General features: G+C 40.3%; 1 long non-coding RNA gene across 1 annotated transcript in view; it reads left to right on the plus strand.

Moving 5' to 3' along the window:
• LOC129644777 (uncharacterized) overlaps window positions 1–12664 on the plus strand; it is a 35135-nt gene that overhangs the window by 21895 nt on the left and 576 nt on the right. The window lies entirely within an intron of this gene.

Below are 12664 nucleotides of genomic sequence, written 5' to 3' on the forward strand. Positions count from 1 at the left end.
CATTTTCCTTCCATAGGAACCTACTGGATGGTTAGTCACTACCTCGGATATCTAGTGGAAAACTAACCCCTCTTAAAGAACCTATAAGAGGCAAATCAACTGTAGATTTCATCTTAACTTATTGGCAAATTTAGTTTTCCTAAGGCTGCTTGCCTGGTTATAGGATACAGGTGATAAATAGCACTTGAGTAGATAAAATTATTACACCAAGGTTTATACTTAATGCATTTATTCATTTAATTGATTTTATAAATAACTAAGAAGCTGAAGTTGAACGGTTCTATGAAGACCTACAAGACCTTTTAGAACTAACACCCAAAAAAAGATGTCCTTTTCATTATAGGGGACTGGAATGCAAAAGCAGGAAGTCAAGAAACACCTGGAGTAACAGGAAAATTTGGCCTTGGAATACGGAATGAAGCAGGGCAAAGTAATAAAGAGTTTTGCCAAAAAAATGCACTGGTCATAACAAACACCCTCTTCCAACAACACAAGAGAAGACTCTACACATGGACATCACCAGATGGTCAACACCGATATCAGAATGATTATGTTCTTTGCAGCCAAAGATGGAGAAGCTCTATACAGTCAACAAAAACAAGACTGGGAGCTGACTGTGGCTCAGATCATGAACTCCTTATTGCCAAATTCAGACTTAAATTGAAGAAAGTTGGGAAAACCACTAGACCATTCAGGTATGACCTAAATCAAATCCCTTATGATTATACAGTGGAAGTGAGAAATAGATTTAAGGGACTAGATCTGATTGACAGAGTGCCTGATGAACTATGGACAGAGGTTTGTGACACTGTACAGGAGACAGGGATCAAGACCATCCCCATGGAAAAGAAATGCAAAAAAGCAAAATGGCTGTCCGGGGAGACCTTACAAGTAGCTGTGAAAAGAAGAGAAGTGAAAAGCAAAGGAGAAAAGGAAAGATATAAGCATCTGAATGCAGAGTTCCAAGGAATAGCAAGTCTTCCTCAGTGAACAATGCAAAGAAATAGAGGAAAACAACAGAATGGGAAAGACTAGAGATCTCTTCAAGAAAATTAGAGATACCAAGGGAATATTTCATGCAAAGATGGGCTCGATAAAGGACAGAAATAGTGTGGACCTAACAGAAGCAGAAGATATCAAGAAGAGGTGGCAAGAATACACAGAAGAACTGTACAAAAAAGATCTTCACGACCCAGATAATCACGATGATGTGATCACTGACCTAGAGCCAGACATCCTGGAATGTGAAGTCCAGTGGGCCTTAGAAAGCATCACTACGAACAAAGCTAGTGGAGGTGATGGAATTCCAGTTGAGCTATTTCAAATCCTGAAAGATGATGCTGTGAAAGTGTTGCACTCAATATGCCAGCAAATTTGGAAAACTCAGCAGTGGCAACAGGACTGGAAAAGGTCAGTTTTCATTCCAATCCCAAAGAAAGGCAATGCCAAAGAATGCTCAAACTACCACACAATTGCACTCATCTCACATGCTAGTAAAGTAATGCTCAAAATTCTCCAAGCCAGGCTTCAGCAATATGTGAACCGTGAACTTCCTGATGTTCCAGCTGGCTTTAGAAAAGGCAGAGGAACCAGAGATCCAATTGCCAACATCTGCTGGATCATGGAAAAAGCAAGAGAGTTCCAGAAAAACACCTATTTCTGCTTTATTGACTATGCCAAAGCCTTAGACTGTGTGGATCACAATAGACTGTGGAAAATTCTGAAAGAGATGGGAATACCAGACCACCTGACCTGCCTCTTGAGAAATCTGTGTGCAGGTCAGGGAGCAACAGTTAGGACTGGACATGGAACAACAGACTGGTTCCAAATAGGGAAAGGAGTACGTCAAGGCTGTATATTGTCACCCTGCTTATTTAACTTACATGCAGGGTACATCATGAGAAACGCTGGACTGAAGAAGCACAAGCTGAAATCAAGATTGCTGGGAGAAATATCAAGAACCTCAGATATGCAGATGACACCACCCTTATGGCAGAAAGTGAAGAGGAACTAAAAAGCCTCTTGATGAAGGTGAAAGTGGAGAGTGAAAAAGTTGGCTTAAAGCTCAACATTCAGAAAATGTTGTCCCATCACTTCATGGGAAATAGATGGGGAAACAGTGGAAACAGTGTCAGACTTTATTTTGGGGGGCTCCAAAATCACTGCATATGGTGAGTGCAACCATGAAATTAAAAGATGCTTACTCCTTGGAAGGAAAGTTATGACCAACCTAGATAGCATATTCCAAAGCACAGACATTACTTTTCCAACAAAGGTCCGTCTAGTCAAGGCTATGGTTTTTCCAGTGGTCATGTATGGATGTGAGAGTTGGACTGTGAAGAAGGCTGAGCGTCGAAGAACTGATGCTTTTGAACTGTGGTGTTGGAGAAGACTCCTGAGAGTCCCTTGGACTGCAAGGAGATCCATCCAGTCCATTCTAAAGGAGATCAGTCCTGGGATTTCTTTGGAAGGAATGATGCTAAAGCTGAAACTCCAGTACTTTGGCCACCTCATGCGAAGAGTTGACTCATTGGAAAAGAGTCTGATGCTGGGAGGGATTGGGGGCAGGAGGAGAAGGGGACGACAGAGGATGAGATGGCTGGATGGCATCACTGACTCGATGGACGTGAGTCTGAGTGAACTCCGGGAGTTTGTGATGGACAGGGAGGCCTGGCGTGCTGCGATTCATGGGGTCGCAAAGAGTCAGACTGAACTGAACTGAACTGAAGAGAAATTCAGTTATTATAAGAAATCTCACTCGAAGGAAATGACAAATTCATTCAATCAAGGTGACAAACAACTCTCTCAAATGACCGGATCAAGTTTAAAAAATTTTGACAGTACTTTTCCTGTAGACTATTCTCATCACTGAGGATATAGCACCTACTTTATGAGTTCACTGTCAATCAGCTCTAGGTGTTTTAAGACTGAAAGTATAGACAAAATTCTTTTAAAAGAAGGGCTACTAAGTACCATACACATGCTAGTGTGTCATAGAAGCAGCTGGGTAAAGAGGGACGATGCCAAATTTATAAAAAAGATTATCAAAAGCATCAGTGATGCCTGAATTTTCAGAGAATTGAGCATAAAGTGAAGCAATTGACACCTTTTATGCATATCCTTCAGAGTATAATTCTAAATTAATATGACCGCCATACCTTAGGCACCTCTCACACTCATAAAAGCAGAACATATATGACAGATTCTCTTTGTAATGGGTTTGATAGGCTCCCACTACCTAATGTCAGTTGTTTGCTCTAGGGATATTTCCCGATTAGAAAGTACACATATGCATGTACCAGAAAATAAAAATCCCTGTGACTGTATTACCCAGAGATAAATATAAATACCTAAGGGTGGATATATTGTAATTTCCTTTTTTTTTTCATTTAAAAACATGATGTGAAATAATTTTCATGTCTAAATCCTCTTCTACAGTATATTTTTCTAAAAGTTGTGCAGCATTCAATCCTATGGCTGGTTTGGAAAAATATACTAATTGTTAACCATTTTAATTTTTTTTTAACTAATAGCAACACTGGGTGAATATTCTAGAAACACATTGGTTGCATACATTCATGAATATTTATTTATGACAGAATCAAAGAAGTGAAATCTCGGGACCAAAAGGTTTGCACATTTTAATGTTTTTATAGCTTATTCCAAAATTGTATCTAGAATCTGTAATTTGTATTGTCTTAGCAATTTGAGATATTCATTCTTCCCATACACTAACATTAAAAAATAGTATCATCTTTACCAGCCAGAAATATTTACCTCACTAATGTTTTAATTTTCCTTTATTTGACTAGAGTGAACTTGTGCTGTGTGCTTGTGTGCACGTGTACTCAGTCATGTCCAACTCTTTGCAAACCATGGACTGTAGTCTGCCAGGCCCCTCTGCCCATGGAATTGTTCAGGCAAGAATACTGGAGGGGGTTGCCATTTCCTACTCCAGCGAGTCTTCCAGACCCAAAGATTGAACCTGTGTCTCTTGCATCTCCTGCATTGGCAGGCAGATTCTTTAATACTGCACGACCTGGGAAACTCTATTGTACTATACTGCAATTTTCTTCTCTCTCCATATTCTCCCCTATTAGAGCTTCTTCTTGAGAATAACTGCCTAGTCTTGCATCCCCTTAGGTCTAGAGCAGAGTGCTCTCACAACCCCTGAGTAGTTTGTACCCAGTAATATGTGTTGAATAAATGAAAGTGACATCATAAAATATAAGTCAAGAAACATAATAGATAGTGAGTATATGTCACCCAGGATTAGAAATTTGTTAAATACACATGCACACAAAAGAACAATTCACACATACATAAGTAATATTAAGAAATTCATTCATTCCCTCATTATAGGAACTCTGTTTGGTACTAACTGGATAAAGGTCAGTCTTAAGTAATGAAAATCTTTAACCTTGGAATTTTTTTACGTGATTTTACTAATTTATGGTCATACACCCAAAACTTGAAGAAGGTGCTTCCAAATCCTTTCAAGCCCACTATGCACCTGCTACAATGAACAGATGAGATGTATTTGTAATTTGAGCGTTCCCTTGCCTGTATTAAATTCTTTGTTAAAACCTCAGAAATTAGATTATCTTGTTATATGATGAATTCTGTTGATTATTCAAATGCTGATTAAAAGACCTAGTTATTGTACAAAATGTAATAAAAATAAATACCCGCAGCTGGGTATTGTTTTTGCTTTGGCTCCATCCCTTCATTCTTTCTGGAGTTATTTCTCCACTGATCTCCAGTAGCATATTGGGCACCTACTGACCTGGGGAGTTTCTCTTTCAGTATCCTATCATTCTGCCTTTTCATACTGTTCATGGGGTTCTCAAGGCAAGAATACTGAAGTGGTTTGCCATTCCCTTCTCCAGTGGACCACATTCTGTCAGATCTCTCCACCATGACCCGCCCATCTTGGGTTGCCCCACAGGCATGGCTTAGTTTCACTGAGTTAGACAAGGCTGTGGTCCTAGTGTGATTAGACTGACTAGTTTTCTGTGAGTATGGTTTCAGTGTGTCTGCCCTCTGATGCCCTCTTGCAACACCTACCGTCTTACTTGGGTTTCTCTTACCTTGGGCATGGGGTATCTCTTCAAGGCTGCTCCAGCAAAGCACAGCTGCTCCTCCTTACCTTGGACGAGGGGTATCTCCTCACCACCGCCCTTCCTGACCTTCAACGTGGGATAGCTCCTCTAGGCCCTCCTGCGCCAGATAATCATGATGGTGTGATCACTGACCTAGAGCCAGACATCCTGGAATGTGAAGTCAGGTGGGCCTTAGAAAGCATCACTACGAACAAAGCTAGTGGAGGTGATGGAATTCCAGTAGAGCTATTTCAAATCCTGAAAGATAATGCTGTGAAAGTGCTGCACTCAATATGCCAGCAAATTTGGAAAACTCAGCAGTGGCCACAGGACTGGAAAAGGTCAGTTTTCATTCCAATCCCAAAGAAAGGCACTGCCAAAGAATGCTCAAACTACCGCACAATTGCACTCATCTCACATGCTAGTAAAGTAATGCTCAAAATTCTCCAAGCCAGGCTTCAGCAATATGTGAACCATGAACTTCCTGATGTTCAAGCTGGTTTTAGAAAAGGCAGAGGAACCAGAGATCCAATTGCCAACATCTGCTGGATCATGGAGAAAGCAAGAGAGTTCCAGAAAAACATCTATTTCTGCTTTATTGACTATGCCAAAGCCTTAGACTGTGTGGATCACAATAGACTGTGGAAAATTCTGAAAGAGATGGGAATACCAGACCACCTGACCTGCCTCTTGAGAAATCTGTGTGCAGGTCAGGGAGCAACAGTTAGGACTGGACATGGAACAACAGACTGGTTCCAAATAGGAAAAGGAGTATGTCAAGGCTGTATATTGTCACCCTGCTTATTTAACTTCTATGCAGAGTACATCATGAGAAACGCTGGACTGGAAGAAGCACAAGCTGGAATCAAGATTGCCAGGAGAAATATCAATAACCTCAGATATGCAGATGACACCACCCTTATGGCAGAAAGTGATAAAGAACTCAAAAGCCTCTTGATGAAGGTGAAAGTGGAGAGTGAAAAAGTTGGCTTAAAGCTCGACATTCAGAAAACGAAGATCATGGCATCTTGTCCCACCACTTCATGGGAAATAGATGGGGAAACAGTGTCAGTCTTTATTTTTTGGGGCTCCAAAATCAGTGCAGATGGTGACTGCAGCCATGAGATTAAAAGACGCTTACTCCTTGGAAGGAAAGTTATGACCAACCTAGATAGCATATTCCAAAGCACAGACATTACTTTTCCAACAAAGGTCCGTCTAGTCAAGGCTATGGTTTTTCCAGTGGTCATGTATGGATGTGAGAGTTGGACTGTGAAGAAGGCTGAGCACCAAAGAGTTGATGCTTTTGAACTGTGGTGGTGGAGAAGATTCTTGAGAGTCCCTTGGACTGCAAGGAGATCCAACTAGTCCATTCTGAAGGAGATCAGCCCTGGGATTTCTTTGGAGGGAATGATGCTAAAGCTGAAACTCCAGTACTTTGGCCACCTCATGCAAAGAGTTGACTCATTGGAAAAGAGTCTGATGCTGGGAGGGATTGGGGGCAGGAGGAGAAGGGGACGACAGAGGATGAGATGGCTGGATGGCATCACTGACTCGGTGGACGTGAGACTGGGTGAACTCCGGGAGTTGGTGATGGACAGGGAGGCCTGGCGTGCTGCGATTCATGGGGTCGCAAAGAGGCGGACACGACTGAGTGACTGAACTGAAAGTTCACTGCCCTAAAGACTTTCTAGAGGGAAATCTTCCTAGTTGACAAAGCAGCACACATCAATATGCCTTGTCATCCAGGAAAATTAACCTCTTGCTATTACTTCTGTAGGAACACAGTTCAACTCCCAAACTTGTCCTTTAACTAGAGCCTGGAGTTCAGTCATCAGAGGAGTAAGAGAATAGAAGGTTGCATGACGGAGATTAAAATTTGACTTCCAGTCCAGGATTCCATCACCTGGGCAGGGAGGCTGGGATCTGCAGTTCCCTGTCTGCAGGTTTGGTAAGCAGCTAGCCATTCTGTGCCACATCATGTTTTGTGTTTTGTAATATTTGTGTAGCATTACATGGTACCTTTGAGGATTTTGCTGTACCTGAGTCTTACAAGTGCTTTTATTTCCTTGGTATGTTTTACATTCACTTGCTTTTTATACTTCAAAAGATTTATTTAAAAAGAAAGCTATTAAAACTGTAGTTGGAAAGTCAAAGTGAAATATCCATGAATAGGACTTAACTATAAAAATAAATGTACTCAAAACAAAAATTTGTGCACATGGTAAGGAATGAGAATGCTTTTTATAAAAGGGAAAGGAAGTTGGATGGATTGTCTTAGAGCATTCATGGCTTTTCATTGGCTGAGTCCTAGCTAGGAAAGTATGGTGTCTTTCTTTTTCCTGTTGGGTTCTGCCATCATTACCATCATTACAGGCTTTGAGAGCTCCCCCTTCTGATCTTTAGGCTCTATTTGATTTCTTCATTAATTTCTTTATTAATTTTTAAATTTGTCACCCTTCTCTCTGTGAGTTTAAAGAATCTTAAAGTACTTAGATAAGAGATTTTCAACAACTTGATTTTTGAGTTCTTCAAAAATTGTTTCTGATTACTTGTTGCCAGGTGCCAATTATGCACATATGGATTCCAATCAGCTATTTAGTTCTCAAATACGAATGAGCATGTATGAATCACTATCTACTTAAATAATGTTTCCAATTAGGAAGAGATAGATTAAATTTAAGCAGTCAAAATAGAAGAGGCTGGAAGAAAGACAGTGCAAGAGCCGAAGAAAGCTTTTAAAAAATTAGTTGTCACACGATAAAATTCTGCAGTCATAAACCTAAAATGGGATGCTATGAAAAGAAAATGTTCAGAAAACAAGATAGAGGTCTTAGAAGTCAAAAACAGGATGGAATAAATGAAGGAGAATAAATTATCAAAGAATAATATGAATGTAATACAAAATAATATGTATTCCATTTGTTTCCTTGGAGACCTTCTTTCCTTGCCGTCTTTCCTTTTGTGCCAACCTGAACCTGTTTTTCTGTAGATTCAATACAATTGTTATTGTTCAGTTGTTAAGCTGTGTCCAACGCTTTGTGACCCAATGGCCTATAGCATGCGAGGCTCCTCTGTCCTCCACTATCTCCCAGAGTTTGCTCAAATTCATGTCCCTTGAGTTGGTGATGCTATTTAATCATCTCATCCTCTGCCATCCCCTTTGCCTTTTGCCTTCAGTCTTTCCCAGCATCAGGGTCTTTTCCAAAGAGCTGGCTCTTTGCACCAAGTGTCCAAAGTATTGTATCTTCAGCAACATTCCTTCCAATGACTATTCAAGTTGATTTCCTTTAGGATCAAAAAAGCAAGAGAGTTCCAGAAAAACATCTATTTCTGCTTTATTGACTATGCCAAAGCCTTTGACTGTGTGGATCACAATACACTGTGAAAAATTCTGAAAGAGATGGGAATACCAGACCACCTGACCTGCCTCTTGAGAAACCTGTATGCAGGTCAGGAAGCAACAGTTAGAACTGGACATGGAACAACAGACTGGTTCCAAATAGGAAAAGAAGTACGTCAAGGCTGTATATTGTCACCCTGTTTATTTAACTTCTATGCAGAGTACATCATGGGAAACACTGGGCTAGATGAAGCATAAGCTGGAATCAAGATTGCCAGGAGAAACATCAATAACCTCAGATATGCAGATGACAACACCCTTATGGCAGAAAGTGAAAAAGAACTAAAGAGCCTCTTGATGAAAGTGAAAGAGGAGAGTGAAAAAGTTGGCTTAAGCTCAACATTCAGAAAACTAAGATCATGGCATCCGGTCCCATCACTTCATGGCAAATAGATGAGGAAACAGTGGAAACAGTGTCTGACTTTATTTTGGGGGGCTCCAAAATCACTGCAGATGGTGATTGCAGCCATGAAATTAAAAGACACTCCTTGGAAGGAAAGTTATGACCAACCTAGATAGCATATTAAAAACCAGAGACATTACTTTGCCAACAAAGGTCTGACTAGTCAAAGCTGTGGTTTTTCCAGTAGTCATGTATGGATGTGAGAGTTGGACTGTGAAGAAAGATGAGCATTGAAGAATTGATGCTTATGAACTGTGGTATTGGAGAAGACTGTTAAGAGTCCCTTGGACTGCAAGGAGATCCCATCAGTCCATCCTAAAGGAGATCAGTCCTGAGTGTTCATTGGAAGGACTGATGTTGAAGCTGAAACTCCAATACTTTGGCCACCTGATGGGAAGACCTCACTCATTTGAAAAGACCCAGATTCTGGGAAATATTGAGGGCAGGAGGAGAAGGGGACGACAGAGGATGAGATGGCTAGATGGCATCACTGACTCAATGGACATGAGTTTGGGTAAACTCCAGGAGTTAGTGATGGACAGGGAGGCCTGGTGTGTTGCAGTCCATGGGTTGCAAAGAGTCGGACATGACTGAGTGACTAGACTGAACTGAACTGAGGATTGAGTAGTTTAATCTCTTTGCAGTCCAAGCGACTTTCAAGAGTCTTCTCTAGCACCACAACTTGAAAGCATCAATTCTTCAGAACTTCTTTATGGTCCAACTCTCACATCTGTACATGACTACCATAACATTGATTATACAGACCTTTGTTGGCAAAGTGATGTCTCTGTTTTTTAATATGCTGTCTAGGTTTGTCATAATTTTCCTTCCAAGAAGCAAGTGTCTTAGTTTCATGGCGGCTGTCACCATCCCCAGTGATTTTGGAGCCCCACAAAATAAAATCTGTCACTACTTCCACTTTTCCCCCTTCTATTTGCCATGCAGTACTTTGGCCACCTCATGTGAAGAGTTGACTCATTGGAAAAGACTCTGATGCTGGGAGGGATTGGGGGAAAGAGAAGGGGATGACAGAGGATGAGATGGCTGGATGGCATCACTGACTTGATGGACGTGAGTCTCAGTGAACTCCAGGAGTTGGTGATGGACAGGGAGGCCTGGCGTGCTGCGATTCATGGGGTTGCAAAGAGTCAGACACGACTGAATGACTGAACTGATCTGATCTGATCTGATTTGCCATGAAGTGATGGGACCAGCTGCCATGATCTTTGTTTTTTGAACGTTTTTTCACTGTCCTTGTTGTTGTTCAGTGACTAAGTCATGTCTGACTCTTTGTGACTCTGCTAAGAGTCACTGCAGCACGCCAGCCTCCCTGTCCATCAGCAGCTCCTGGAGCTTGCTCAAACCATGTCCATCGAGTTGGTGATGCCATCCAACCATCTAATTCTCTGTTGTCCCCTTCTCCTCCTACCTTCAATCTTTCCCAGCATTGGGGTCTTTTCCAAGGAGTCAGTTCTTTGCATCAGGTGGCCAAAGGTTTGGAGTTTCAGCTTCAAATGAATATTCAGGACTGATTTCCTTTAGGATGGACTGGTTGAATCTCCTTGCAGGCCAAGGGACTCTTAAGAGTCTTCTCCAACACCACAGTTTAAAAGCATCAATTCTTCAGCACTCAGCTTTCTTTATAGTCCAACTCTCATATCCATACGTGACTACTGGAAAAGCCATAGCTTTGACTACACGGTTGTTGGCAAAGTAATATCTCTGCTTTTTAATATTCTGTTTAGGTTGGTCATAGCTTTTCTTTAAAGGAACAAGTGTCTTTTAATTTCATGACTGCAGTCAGCATCTGCAGTGATATTGGAGCCCAAAAATATCAAGTCTTTCACTGTTTCCATTGTTTCCCCACGTGTTTGCCATGAAGTAATGAGACCGGATGCTATGATCTTCGTTTTTTGAATGTTGAATTTTAAGCCAGCTTTTTCACTCTCCTCTTTCACTTTCATCAAGAGGCTCTTTAGTTCGCTTTCTGCCATAAGGGTGGTGTCATCTGCATATCTGAGGTTATTGATATTTCTCCCGGCAATCTTGATTCCAACTTGTGCTTCATCCGGCCCATCATTTCACATGTTGTACTCTGCATATAAGTGAAATAAGCTGGATGAGAATATACAGCCTTGATGTACTCCTTTTCTAATTTGGAACCAGTCTGTTTTTCAGTGTCCCTTTATAACTGTTGCTTCTTGACCTGCAGAGAGATTTCTTAGGAGGCAGGTCAGGTGGTTTGGTATTCCCATCTCTTGAATTTTCCACAGTTTGTTGTGATCCACACAAAGGCTTTAGTATAGTCAATGAAGCATAAATAGATGTTTTTCTGCAATTCCTTAGCTTTCTTTATGATCCAGCAGATGTTGGCAATTTTTTCTCTGGTTCCTTTGCCTTTTAAATCCAGTTTGTACATCTGGAATGTCTCAGTTCACACAGTGCTGAAGCCTAGCTTGAAGGATTTTAAACATTACCTTGCTAGTGTGTGAAACAAGGGCAATTGTACAGTAGTTTGAACATTCTTTTGCACTGCCCTTCTTTGGGATTAGAATGAAAACTGACCTTTACCAGTCATGTGGTGGCTGCTGAGTTTTCCAAACTTGCTTATATATGAGTGCAGCACTCTAACTGCCTCATCTTTTAGGATTTTAAATAGCTCAGCTGGAATTCTGTCACCTTGAGTAGCTTTGTAGTAGTGCTTCTTAAGGCCCACTTGATTTCACACTCCAGGTACATCTAAAAGTGTGAATTAATGACTACATGGAATCTAGAGATGAATTTCCTACTTACAACTCTTGTGATCTCACAGTGAGTTGATAATATTCTGTGTTCGTCAAAGAATAGTTGTGCTATTCTTAAATAGCATAAAAATCCACAAGGGAAGAAAATGAAAAAGCATTAGAGGAGAAAAAGGAAATCAGATAGGAAAGAAAATTTAGGAACTGATGGCAGTTGGTAACAGGGAAAGACTGTATCTTTTTTGTTTTGTGTTACTATTATACTAAGTATTGGGTTGGCCACAATGTTTGTTCCATGAATGTGGAAAAATGTGAAGAAAAGTAGTGGCCAACCCAACAGTAAAGAAACTACTGTTGTGCTATGGGGGTAAGCAAGAAGATGTTAGGTCATCCCCTACTAGAAAAAGAGTATTCAGAAAAATGTTCATTTCACAATAGCAACCTTCATGGAGAGGAACAGAATTAAATTACCAATGATTATCAGACATGGAGTTCCAGTCCTGATCTAGTGCTGGTTTTCTGAAATAGGATATTAAGGTGTTACATAGAGAAACTACCCGATGATATTTTATGACATTCATCTTATTATCCTTACCTGACAGATTAGGAAATACCTACAGGGTTTTAGCAGTTTAATATTAGATTTATGTTTGTCATAGTTATTATTGAAATATTGTGTAGTAGTCCTTATAAACTGCTATAAAAAACTAGAAAATTTAGGCTATTTATAGAATATAGAGATACTAAAGTCATAATTTTGAAACTGATTCCCCATTACATACTTAGAAATGCATAACTTGGGGAAAGGAAAATGACTTTACTTTGTAAATATGCAACTAAATTTTATGAAGGTAAATTTTAAAGAATTTAAAACGATGCTTAAAAATATTTGTTCATCTATTAAAATTTTTTAGTAATCTCCTTAATAAGGTAGATGAATTATGTGATATTGCTACTCTTTACAGTTTGGATATAACTGTTATGGTAGCATGTTTCAATGAAGTCTACTATATAT

Source organism: Bubalus kerabau, chromosome 2 (genome assembly GCF_029407905.1).
Source record: "Bubalus kerabau isolate K-KA32 ecotype Philippines breed swamp buffalo chromosome 2, PCC_UOA_SB_1v2, whole genome shotgun sequence".
NCBI classification, from domain to species: domain Eukaryota; kingdom Metazoa; phylum Chordata; class Mammalia; order Artiodactyla; family Bovidae; genus Bubalus; species Bubalus kerabau.